This window comes from Carlito syrichta, unplaced genomic scaffold, assembly GCF_000164805.1.
Source record: "Carlito syrichta isolate Samal-C Ts95f unplaced genomic scaffold, Tarsius_syrichta-2.0.1 Scaffold309815, whole genome shotgun sequence".
NCBI lineage: Eukaryota > Metazoa > Chordata > Mammalia > Primates > Tarsiidae > Carlito > Carlito syrichta.
The window spans coordinates 479,991-493,027 of NW_007253911.1; the positions used below are offsets into that span (position 1 = coordinate 479,991).

At 40.7% G+C, this 13,037-nt stretch overlaps 1 pseudogene; it reads left to right on the forward strand.

Annotated features, from left to right (window-relative positions):
* Positions 1-4,887: 4,887 nt before the first annotated feature.
* Positions 4,888-13,037, forward strand: part of LOC103270373 — a 15,274-nt pseudogene continuing 7,124 nt past the window's right edge.

Below are 13,037 nucleotides of genomic sequence, written 5' to 3' on the forward strand. Positions count from 1 at the left end.
ATACAGTTATTTGTTCCCTGGCTAAAAACTCCCTCACAGGAGCTCTTGTATCATGACAATGGGTGAGCTGGTTCATTGTCATGATACAAGAGCTCCTCTGGGACCATTTTTGCACACATCTTTCTCATGCCAAGATTTTCAGGTAAGATTTCCTGTTTCCCTATCAATTTTGATTTGATCTGTTATGCTTCTCATGGTCAGCTGAGGATTTCAACATACAATTTGATGAATTTTTTGCAACGTTTTGTCAGTTCTGTTCGTTACTGGCCATCCTGACCTCTTGTCAACACTTTCTCTCTCCTCAGAAAAATGTTTATCTCCATAAACTTGGACTAACATGTCCCTGATTTCACTTCCACTCTTGCCAAATTTAACAAGAAATTTAATGTTCGTTCATTGCTCTAATTCAAACTCTGACATTCTTGTGATAACAACTCTGATGACCATTCCAGAAAAAGAGTTCCAAAATTGCTTTGATGGATGGACTAGGCACTGGCATCAGTGCACAGCTTCCCAAGGGAAGTACGTCAAAGGTGATCACAGTGATATTCAGCAATAAGTTATGTAGTACTTTTTTAGGATGAGCTCACAAACTTATTTGTCAGACCTCATAGTCACCCTTTTCTGCTATCAAACATGAGAACTTACTCCTTCTTCCTACCTCTTTCACCAACCTGTCTTAATTTTCTCCCCCTACTCCCACATCCTTCCCAGGCTTTGTATCTATCATTCTAATCTCTAAGAAATTTGTTTTTTTTTAGCATCCATATGTGAGCAAGAACATACATACATGTCTTTCTGTGCCTGGCTTATTTCACTTAGCATAATGATCTCCAGTTATCCAAGTTACTGCAAATGACAGGATTTCATTCTTTTTTATGGCTGAATAGTTTTCCATTGTGTACATATACCACAATTTATTTACCCATTCTTCCCTTGATGGATAATTAAGTTGAATTCTGTATCTTTGCTATTGTGACTATTACTGCAATAAACAGTCCTTTTATAAACTGATTTTCTTTCCTTTGAATAAATACCCAATCATATGTTAGTTCTATTTCTCAGTCATATGTTAGTTCTATTTTCAGTTTTTTGAGCAATCTCCATACTGGTTTTCACAGTGGCTATACTAATTTATCTTACCACCAACAGTGCATGAGCAGTTCCTTTTCTCCGCATCCTCACCAGGATTAGCTGTTGTTATCATTATTGTTGTTGTTGCTGTTATTAGAGATAGGCCCTTGCTATGTTGCTCAGGTTGGCCTCGAACTTCTGGGCTCAAGCAATTATTCTGCCTCAGCCTCCCAAATATCTGGGACTACAGATGCCCACTACACCCTGCCTTTTTAATAATAGCCATTCTAAGTGGACTAAGATGATATCTCGTGTGTGTGTGTGTGTGTGTGTGTGTGTGTGTGTGTGTGTGTGTGTTTCCAATAGCTTTAAGAGATACAGATAGTTTTTGGTTACATGGATGCATTGTATGGTGGCAAAGAAGTCTGGGCTTCAAGTGTACCCATCATCCCCACCTGTGCACATTGTACCTGACAGGTGATATTTGATCCCTCCACTCATTCCCAACCTCCCCTTCTGAGTATCCAATGTCCAATATAGCTTTCTACATGACTTTGTAGAGCCTTAGCTTAGCTCCCACTTAGTCGGAACATGGTGCTTGGCTTTCCGTTTCTGCCTTAGTTCACTTTATATGATGTTCTCCAATTCCATCCAAGTTGCAGTAAAAGACATTCTTTTATTCTTTTTTATTGATGAATGCTATTCCATGGGGTATTTGTGTACATCTATATAAAATTTTTATTATTCACTCATAAGTTGATGAGCATATAGGTTGATTTCACATCACTGCAATTGTTAATCGTGCTGCAATAGATAGATCTACTTTTAGTTCTTTGAGGAATCTCTGTACTGATTTCTATAAAGATTGTACTAATTTGTACTCCCACCAACAGTGTAGTAGCATTCTCTTTTCTCCACATCCATGCCAGCATCTACTTTTTTTTTCTAATAATGACCTTTCTGACTAGTGTAAGGTGCTATCTCATTGTGGTTTTAATTTTCATCTCCCTGACGATTAGTGATGTTGAGCATTTTTTCATATGTTTGTTGACCATTTGTATATTTTCTTTTGAAAGATGTCTGTTCATGTCATTTGTCCACTTTTTTGATGTAGTTAATGCTTTTTTTCTTGCTGATTTATTTGAGCTTTTTGTAGATTCTGGTTATTAGTCCTCTGTCAGATGTATAGTTTGTGACTATCTTCTCCCATTCTGTAGGTTGCCTATTTGTTGATTGCTTCTTTTGTTGTGTAGAAGTTTTTAGTAATAAGTTAATTATTTATTTCTGTTTTGTTTCATTTGCTCTGGGGGCTTTAGCCATAAATCATTTGCCTAGGCCAATTTCTAGAAGAGTTTTTCCTAGGTTTTGTTCTAGAATTTTTACGATTTTATATCTGGCATTTAAGTCTTTAATCTCTCTTGAGTTAATTTTTCTATATAAGCAGAATAGGGATCAAGCTTTATTTTTCCTCATGTAGCTATTCAATTTTTCCAGCACCATTTGATGAACAGTGTGTCCTTTTCCAAGCATTTTTTTGTCTGCTTTATCAAAGATCAGCTGGTTGTAGGTGTTTGCAGTTACTAATGGATTATCTACTCTGTTCCATTGGTCCATGTGTCTCCTGTTGCATCAGTACCAGGGTGTATAATTAGAAGTCAGGTAATATGATGCATCTAGATTTGTTTTGGGGGGTTTTTTTGTTTAGGATTGCTTTGGCCATTCTGGCTCTTTTTTGGTTCCATATGAATTTGAGGAATTTTTTTTCTAATTCTGTGAAAAATGATGTTGGTAGTTTGATACAGATTGTGTTGACTCTGTAGATTACTTTGGATAATGTGGTCATTTTAACAATATTAATATTTCCATTTCATGAAGATGAAACGGCTTTCAATTTGTTGGTATCTCCTTCCATTTTTCAGAATCAATGTTTTGTAGTACTCTGCCCAGGATTCAGGATACATCTTGAAGAAAGTCCTTATAATTTTTAAAGTTCTTTACTGTGGATGAACAGAGGCTACTATATGACTACTCATCAGCTCCTGTTGGTTGTGGTTTGCAAAAGTAGGTAGCAACATTTCTTGGAGATGTATTAGGCTCCTCTTTCATGTATACCTACATTTTTAAGAATATTTTGGGCCTTTGTCACTCTTAGTCATAGAACACAGTAGATGTGCTGTCCCAAGTTTATGCTGGATTTATAATGGTTTTAAACCATTTATGACATAACAGTGGGACAACTAGACTGACCCCAGCCATTTTGCAGATACCTATCTCTGTCTCCCAGTCATTACTGGTGGATAGAAAAGGGAAGATGATGCAAATCCTTCTCCCAGCAAGTATATTATCTGGGTCCTTAGTTGTGTGTTGCAAGTTTCCTGATAATTGATAATACAAAGTTTGTTACCTAGAAAAACACTATAAGGACCTATCATGTGAGATGTGATATCCAGGTGAAGAAAGACTGAAATAATCTAGGAGTCCCAAACTAGCAAAACTGGAGTCACCAGTAAGGTTGGGGGGATCATTTACCTCCCTTCTACATAACAATTATATGAATTCCTTCAAGTTCTGGGTTATCAGTTGGAGTCTTTCCTTGGGATCCCAGATGGAAGAACAAATTCCAGGTAGTCAAACAGGTGTTTAGGTGGATCTCAGAGATCACAGTGGTTCCCAGTTGGTCTATTCTCTAGTTAAATAAATCCTATGGACTAATGAAAGCATATGGCTACACAAAACTTTCTGGAATATAAACTATCACCTAATTGATATTACCATGAAGGGTATATCTATTAAAAATAAAAAAGTAGATTAATTTTAACACTTAAATAAAAGCAAATTAAAAATAAAATTCATATTAAATTGTTAAATAAGGAGTGCCACTAATATATCAAACTATTTACTCAAGGGAACTTATAAAATATAAATTTCATGGGTACATTACCTTGACTAACAAGGTAAAAATTGCTTTAATTAAAAGGTGTGGGAATTCTGTTCATATTTTTAAAGGGGCATAGAATATTTTAAAGGTAATTGTCAAATGGCAATCAATATCTTAGAAAAGCTTGTGAGAACTTATTAGATTGCGACCACACAGCATCATCAAATACTATTAACTTAGTGAGGCCAAGTTTATATACCAACTTTACAAATTGAAGACTTTTCCCTTAAAATAAGGTGATGTTTATCCTTTTAATGCCCATTCAACATGGGAAGGATAAATCACTCTTTTTATCTACTCTAGAGGGAGCCACAAATTTTCCAAATGAATGATTTATTTATTAAAATAAGCTGCTGAGCTATTAAGACCTATTCCCTTACCTTTTCTTTCCACATGAATCAAGGTGGTTACAGCAGTATCCTTCTGAGTATCTGGAAGGCTCCAGCTGCCCAGAACAGACTGAGGGCAAGCCTAGAGTCACTCATTACATTCAGGAGTATCTCATAAAACACATCTACTTTCAGATTATAGGAAGTGGGGGGGGGGGGAGAGTAAGAAAGTGCAGTTGGCCTAGGTGGGCATTGTTTCTGTTAATTGTGGGGGAGGGGCAAGTAGGTCCATAAAGAGAAGCCTGAGGCAGTCCTCCGATTTGGGTGAGTCACAGGTACAAGTTGGTGATTCTTTTCCTCACCAGAGTCTAGGAGCTCCAGGGGTGTGCCCAGCTCTACTGCAGGGGTTGGTTTTGTGTGGATTTTCATGATTTCATTTTTCATCTAGGCAAAGCTGCCTCTCTCTTCCTAATGCTCTCCCTCTGCCCCTCTCCTTCCTGGGTTTTCTTTCTCTAGCTGTCCCTGCCTGCCCTTGTGTCTTATACCATGACCATGAAGGAGCAGACACAGAAGCCTGTTGCTGGTTTCTCTCAGAAATGCACTGGCTCTGTAGGATCTTCTGGAGTCTTCACAAAGAGGGCCTCCTTTCCTCAGAAGTCTCTTTTTCTCTTTAGAAAAAAAGACCATGAGAACTGCATATTGAAAAGTTTGGGCCACCTTATATATATTTTTAAGTCATGAAGACCTAGTCTCTGATAGGGTTTGTAGGGGGATGGGAGAGGAGGTTGTAGTTAAAATAAAATAATTCATCATGTGAACCTTACAAACAGAGCACAGAGTTGCAATGGCCCCAAAAAGCTAACACTCTCCTCCAACAGCTTTCTGTTACTAGTTGCTTTACTGCCAATATCTGCTTTCCCAAGACCACATCTCAAACTATGTGACCGATAACATCCTGGTTCTGACTGTCAATGTTTGCTTTCCTAAGGCTGCATTTCAGAGACAAGTGAGTAACAATATCCCTGATGGTGACTGGTTTAGTGCAGACATCTGCACTTCAAGGCTGTAGGACCAGCAGCCTGTAACAGTGCCAACATCTGCATCTCAAGGCCAGACAACAAAGGACAGCTTAAACTCCCTAAACTGCTTCTTGAACCCTATAAACCTCGACTAGGATTTTATAAGTAGCCTGCAAGAGAACAAAGGCCGCTGGTTTCTCTCTATAGAGCCACTCCATCTCTCCCTTCTTTTCTTTAATAAACCTTTTTAACCACCGGTGGCTCATCTCTTCCTTCTTGGCATACTTTACATTTTCTGTGCCGAAACCTGGGAAGAGGTTTTGGGTAGGACTCCCTGGATCACCCCTCTATTTCTCTCCCCTTCTCCCTCTCCCTCCTGGGGCTTGATCCACTTCCTGGCTGCCTCTTCTGGACCTGTCATAAGGACACAGCTTGAAATCTCTCCGGCTAACATAAACTGTGTGCTCCTTTCAACCCAGGAGAAAATCCACCGCAACTGGGTGGGCTCTTCTCTCACAAGCTCCCTTCTGGTGGTCCCTTCTCTTAAACCTTGCTGAGAAACCGAGACAAGTCCTGGAACAGGAATCTCCACTTGCCTTGCTAAATTACCATCCATGCACCAGCTCACATTTCATCCATTGGTTACAAGGGTGAGTGAAACCTCTCATCGGATCCTCTCTCCCTCTCTCTTGTCTCGAAGTGCTAGCACTAGGCGTGAGGATCCCCACGATCCTCGGGTCAGTCTGGACCTGGGATTGAGGATGCTTATTCCATGGCAGACCATCACTGCTCTCTGAGAAGGCCATGGAAACAGGGACATTTTTTCTCTAGGACCTTTCTCCTCATCATTCCTCACCCTTGACCACTCTCCCTATTCGGCTAAAATGGGAAATTCTCGATCCCAACCTCCAAAATCTACTCTTCTAGGTTGCTTTCTCCAAAAATTAAAGGCCTTAGGTTTCGAAGAGGAAATTAAACCAAAAAAACTTCTATTGTAATATGGTCAGGCCACAATACAAACTTAGTAATGATTCCAAATGGTCAGAAAACGGAACTTTCCATTACAAAATTTTACAGGATCTCAGTAACTTCTACCACCGCAATAAGTGGTCAGAAATCCCTTATGTTCAGGCTTTCTTCACTGGTCACTCTCAGCCCTCTCTTTGTAAATCTTGCTTTACTTCTCAAATACTCCTAGCCCACTCTGCTCCTAACACAATACCTCCCAATTCCTGCTCAAACTTCTCTGTCTTCCTTCCACCCTTCTAATCAGTCAACCCCCCATGGCTTCCAATCCCATTGCAGCTGCCCCAAATCCTGCTCCACAACCTTCACCTTAAGTCTCCTCTTCCTGTCTGTGAAAAGTAATCTTTTCTTAAATAAACTTCTTCTTTCTTCATCTCTTTGTATTACAAATCTTTGTGTTACTCAAATCTCTGCTTACCAGTGCACTTCTGGCTTGCCAGCTCTGGCAGTGCTGGGCCCCTTCGTACCCTCCTACCCCTAACAATTTTCTGGAGGTCTCATTGAGATTTCCAAGGTTTCTCTCTCTCTCTCTCCCTTATTTCCTAACTGTCAACCCTCTATGGACTATGTTAAAACCTGGTGGCAACTAAAAGCTCTAAGGCTACACTTCAGCATGCTAAAAAGTCCCAGGGAAAAACTTCAAATTGCTGCAGCATGACAGGATGAAAAACTGAAATTAACTCTTTACTTTCTTCTAACCAAGATCTCTAAGTTTCCTGTAAACTGGGCTAAATCTCAAAAGACAAGTGATGGTCTCTGCCTAGGCTACTCCCTAGGGAGGCAAGAAGAGCCCAACAGGTAAAAGACAAGTGCTTGGTTTCTTTGCAAATTTTCTTTTCTTTTCTTTTCTTTTTTTTGAGTTGGAGTCTCATTCTGTTCCCCAGACTGGAGTACAGTGGTCGTTCCCGGCCACTGCAGCCTCGACCTGCTGGGCTCTGGCGATCCTTCTGCCTCAGCCTTCCGAGTAGCTGGAATTACAGGCATGTACTACCACGCCCGGCTGATTTTTTGATTTATTGTAGAGATGAGGTCTCAAGTTGCCCAGATGGATCTCGAACCTGCAGGCTCAGGCAATCCACTCACCTCAGTCTCCAAAAGCACGGGATTACAGTCTGAGCCACTGAGCCGGCTCTTTGCTATTTTTATTTTTGTTGGCAAAACAACTTCACAAAACCCTTAAAACTTCAACAGCTACACAGTATGCCTTTCTGTGCCTCTGAGTCATCCCTCATTTATCACCTACACACCCACATATTTAAATAAGCTCTTGGACCCCTGGCTTTGTTGTTCAAATAAATCCCTGAGTCTCTCGGACTTTTAAAACTCAAAAGCAAATCCATAAAACCAAGAGCCCATCCCAACTATATCCGTTTCCTTTTACTACAATACTGCTTAATGACCCTGGCACAGGCTCTAGCCCACCTTTCCCTAGCTGACCCTTTCAGCTGGTGGCCATGTATGAGAAATTCCACAATATAAGCTGAGGGATGACAAAACCTGGCCAGAAAGGTGGCTTCCTAACTCCTATTACACTCCTGCAGCTTTATTTGTACTTTAAAGGAATTGAAAAGTACCTTAAAATTCCATATATTCAGACCTTTTATAAGTTAGCTTGCCACCCAGATATCTGTTCCTCCTGCCTATTTTTGTCTCTTGTCTCTCATAATCTGCTTTTACTTCACTCTCCATCAGTTTTCCTTCCTGCTCCTCCTTCTCACCTTCCACCTCTACCTGCAAAGGAGGGTCCGGCATCTACAGCCATGACACCTAACCCTGGCCTCCAGTCTCTTCTCTTTCACTTTTGGAGAAGGGGCCAATGCCAAAGGTCCCAGCCTCCAGCCTTCTCGTCCCCCATCCCTCACTGCCATATAACCCCCTGGCAGCAGCCCTACTAGCTGCAGCAAGTCAAACCATATGTGCTACCTCCTCACCACCCCCAACGTGTACTTGGAAAGCCCTTTCAGGTTTCCACATGAGTTAACTGGTCTCTCCTCAGGGGGTGGCTGGGACATAAGATGTTAAAGTTCTTGTGGGGTTTTTTTTTTTTTCTTCTATAATAGATCTCTCTCAAGTTAAATCTAAACTTGGATTATATCAAACTTCTTCCCAGACAAGAGTAGAGGGAGCACGTATTAATTAATCCTATTAACCAACTAAACAAGTCAATTGTAATTTTAAACTGCTTTTCCCACTAAACGTGCAAGTACTTTAATAAAATTTTACTTCCAACTTTACCATATGTTAAAATATTAATGCTAAATAACACCAATATTTGTTATATCAGACTTACTAAAATTGTATTTTATAAACAAAAGGTTAAATCACCTGTTGTGCCTAACTAGCACCCTCTTATAAGACAGGTAAAACTTTAAATGCCAAACACCCTGCATGACATAAGGTTTGGGAACTGACCATTCCCACCTAGTTAAGTCACTTTTACTAAGCCTAGTACTTTTCCTGCAGGATGGATAAAATACTGGGTACTCTCTGAGTACAATAAGGATGGGAACTGATCACTCTCAACTAATTGTCCATACCTTACAACTAAAACTGTAATTTAATAATTTATAAGGGCTTTTAACAAATTTGCCTGTTCATAATTATAAGTAGGAACTAATCATTTTAAATCTGTGGTCTGTTCACTTTAAAGGGTTTTACATTGGACTGTTACAAACAGACGAATGGTTAAAGTTTCATATGTATAACCTATTAAAAGAAAGCTTTAGACTGGGCTAGGGGCTCAATCTGTAATCCCGCATTTTGGGAGGCCGAGGTGAGTGGATTGCCTGAGCCTGAGGGTTCGAGACCCGCCTGGGCAACTTGGCGAGACCTCACCTCTACAATAAAAATCAAAAAATTAGCCAGGCATGGTAGTGCGCACCTGTAGTTCCAGCTACTTAGAAGGCTGAGGCGGAAGGATCGCCAGAGCCCAGCAGGTCGAGGCTGCGGTGGCCGGGAGCGGCCACTGCACTCCTGTCTGGGTGACAGAGTGAGACTCCAAGTCCAAAAAAAAAAAAAGAAAGCTTTTAAGATTTTTTTTAGTTGAAATGTTAAGAAAACAACAGTGCCAACATGGAAGGCAGCAGAACCAGAGGGTCAAAGAAGCACCCCAATTGGCAATCACCATTAATGGCAAAACTCCAACTACCCATCAGAAACCTGGTAAGAATAAACCTGCTAATTGCTCATGGGTATAGTCTGTGGAAGTACTAAAAGCGTAGTTGCCCCAAGGAGGCTTAAACCTCCTGAACCCTGTCCACTGTACAGGCCAAAAAGTCATTAAAAAGTCAGTGCATTCTCTTCTGAAGAGAGGAGAGAACACTTGGCTCACAAATGGTGGCCACTTATGAAAGCCTGAAAACCTGCTAAAGTGGCTGACACTGGCTCACCATCATCCCAACAACCTCCAGGTAAATATTAGGGCACTGGAATGCAAACTAACTTCTTAATTTAACACAGGTGCCAACCTTTTGGTCCTGGCCATCCACGTTGAAATCATATACCTTATCTTAATAAAAAGTTACTAAAAATTAATTCCAACTATAAAGAGAAAGTTATCTAAAAGATTTTTAAAAAATGGAAAGTAAAGGAAGAGATGTAAAAAAGTTGTTGCGATTAAGGTAATGTTTTTGGTAAAAAAAAGAATCTTGTATAGTACTTTTGTTCTGTAATAGAATGGCTGATTATTTAAAGGAAAGAAAATATAGAACAAAAATAAAAGGTTCAAGCATTTCAAAAAATGGCATGAGTATGTCTAACATGATATGTACAATCTCCAAAATTTTTTCTCCTTTAAGCAACAGAGGGGAAAGGAAGAGACAAAATTCATTTAGCTCCCTGCTGTCTCTGTTACAAAAAAAAAGAAAAGGTTTTTAATTTTCAAAGTCCTTATACTATAACACTTACTAAATGAAGACTGAAGGTGCCCAGGACTCCAGGCCCCAGCTCTCCTTACCTCTATGGAGCCTTGGGTAACTCTCAAGGTGGTAAGTCAATCCTTTTTCTCACTAACATGGGGGCCACTTACTCTGCTATGCCTACCTACTCGAAAAACAAGGGTCTCTCAGGACTTTGTTGTGGTGTTGAAGGTTTAGTATCTACACCATAAATAACTGAACCTCTGCCTTGGCACACTTCAAAATATCTGTTCAGGCTTTAATGCCCATAAACAAGTTATTCGCTCAGCTTCAGTTCTGGCACTTCCTAACCTCTCTCGCCCCTTTATACTTTACACTACTGAAACACGCAAAATTGCCCTAGAAGTCTTAGGACAAAACCAGGGCCTCTCCTTCATCCCTGTTGCTCATCTATCAAATTAGCTAGATACCACAATCCAAGGGTGGCCGGCCTGTCTACGCATGCTTTGACAGTGGCTATACTCCTTGCTCAAAAACGTACAAAGTCATAACTCCCTTATCTCCCTCACATACTCAAGTTACTTCTCTTAAGTCTTCTAAGTTTTCCATTAAACACTGTCCTACTCTCAACCCTGCCACCCTTATCCCTAATTCCTCAGAACCTCCCATCCATACCTGCAAAGAGGCATTAGAGGACTTAATATCTCACTTCTCCCACATTTCCTCTACCCCCTTAAATAACCCAGATTTTACATGGTATATTGATAGCAGTTCCTCTATAACACCAGAAGGAAAAAGAATAGCAGGATATGCCATCGTTTCTGACACCAAAATTATTGAATCCCAACCTCTCCCTTCAGGAACTTCTTCCCACAAGGCAAAGCTTATTGCACTAACCAGGGCACTTACCCTCACAGCTAAAAAGAGAGTAAACATATATACTGATTCTAAATAAACATTTCACATCATACACTCACGCTGCTATCTGGAAGGAACAGTGACTCCTATCTACTAAGGGATCTCCCATAACTAGTGCCCCACTTATACTCCAGCTTTTAGAGGCAGCTGACATGCCACTGAAGTGGGCACTGTACATTGCCAAGGTCACCAGGTGACCTCAGACCCCATTTCACAAGGCAATAATGATGCAGACAGGGAGGCAAAACAGGCTTCACTACAATTACCTGCCCAATAACTTATAATAATCCCCAATGTAAAACCCATTTACTTATCTCCAACCTCAATGGACTGGTCCCTTTGAGATCATTCTAAGCACACCAACAACTATTAAATTGGCCTGTCATTCTTCTTGGTTTCATATCTATAGATTACAATGGTCCCCAAAAACTCTCCACCTATGCCAAAGAGCATTCTTCTCTCGAACGTTCCCCTCTACTCCAGTACTGATCTGGGGCCTACCAAACTTCAATTAAAGTGAATTCCTGAGGAAGCAACACAGCTAAACTAAAACAACTGTCAATACGGAAAAGGGGCTAACAAATAAATTGGTTACTAATCAAACTGGAACTCCCTCTACTTACCTTACTCAAAATAGGCCTTTACTCTGTGTGTCCCGTCAGTAAACTATCATTCAAAAACATTCCCTTTGCTTAGCTTACCTTGTTGTAATTCTTATTCTCTGGGGTCTCCTCTCACCAAAATCAGCCTAAATACATTTTCCTATGTTGTCTTATCACCCTCTGGAAACCAAGAGTAATTCTCCAGGTGGCAGATAGACGAATCTCTTTCACCCACTCCTTTTTAATCTCCTTCTGCCCCAAACCTTGCCTACCTATTCAACTCTAAATTTAACCCATAATCTACTCAATACCTCAAATCCAGTCCTAGCCAGCAATTACTGACTCTGCTTATCCATCACCTCATTCAAAGGGTCAGTATTCACATTTCCATGAAACGATGGACTCACATACACAACTCTCTTTTCTAACTTTTAATTTTTTTTATTTTAAAGATGTGGGGTCCAGTTCAGGGTTAGGTATACAAATGTTCATTATGCAGATATCCTTGTTGATGAGGTGTGCCCTGCCTTCCCCAAGCAAACTCCCACTACTGCCAATCCTGCTTCCCCAACCCCCTCCCAGCAGTTTCCTGCTACTGCCAATCCTTTTCTTACAGTATAACAATATATACTGCTCTATCATACATATAGAGGGGAACCTCTCTTCTTATATATATGCTATTTATTTATTTATTTTTAATTTTTATTTTTTGGTTTATTTTTATTTTATTTTATTTTATTTTATTTTATTTTTGAGTTGGAGTCTCACTGTGTCGCCCAGACTGGAGTGCAGTGGCCGCTCCCAGCCACCCCAGCCTCGACCTACTGGGCTCTAGCGATCCTTCCGCCTCAGCCTTCCGAGTAGCCGGAATTACCGAGTAGCCGCGCGCTACCACACCCTGCTAATTTTTTTATTTTATTGTAGAGCTGAGTTCTCACCTGCCCAGGTGGGTCTCGAACCCGCGGGCTCAGGCAATCCACTCACCTCAGCCTCCCAAAGGCGTGGGATTACAGGTTGAGCCACCGAGCCCGACTAAAACTTGACTCTTTGATGCACAATCAGAATGTGTGTCTGGAGCCTTCAACCTGTCTTTTTTTTTTTTACTGAACATCAGAAACAGGAAGAAAGAAAAAAACAGGAAGATAGTCATGGTCACTGTCTGTCCTGGAGGACCCACCCCATAGTACAGAAAGGGAGAAAAGTCTCACTTAAACAGGGCCGGGCTCGGTGGCTCAGCCTGTCATCCCAGCACTTTGGGAGGCCGAGGCGAGTGG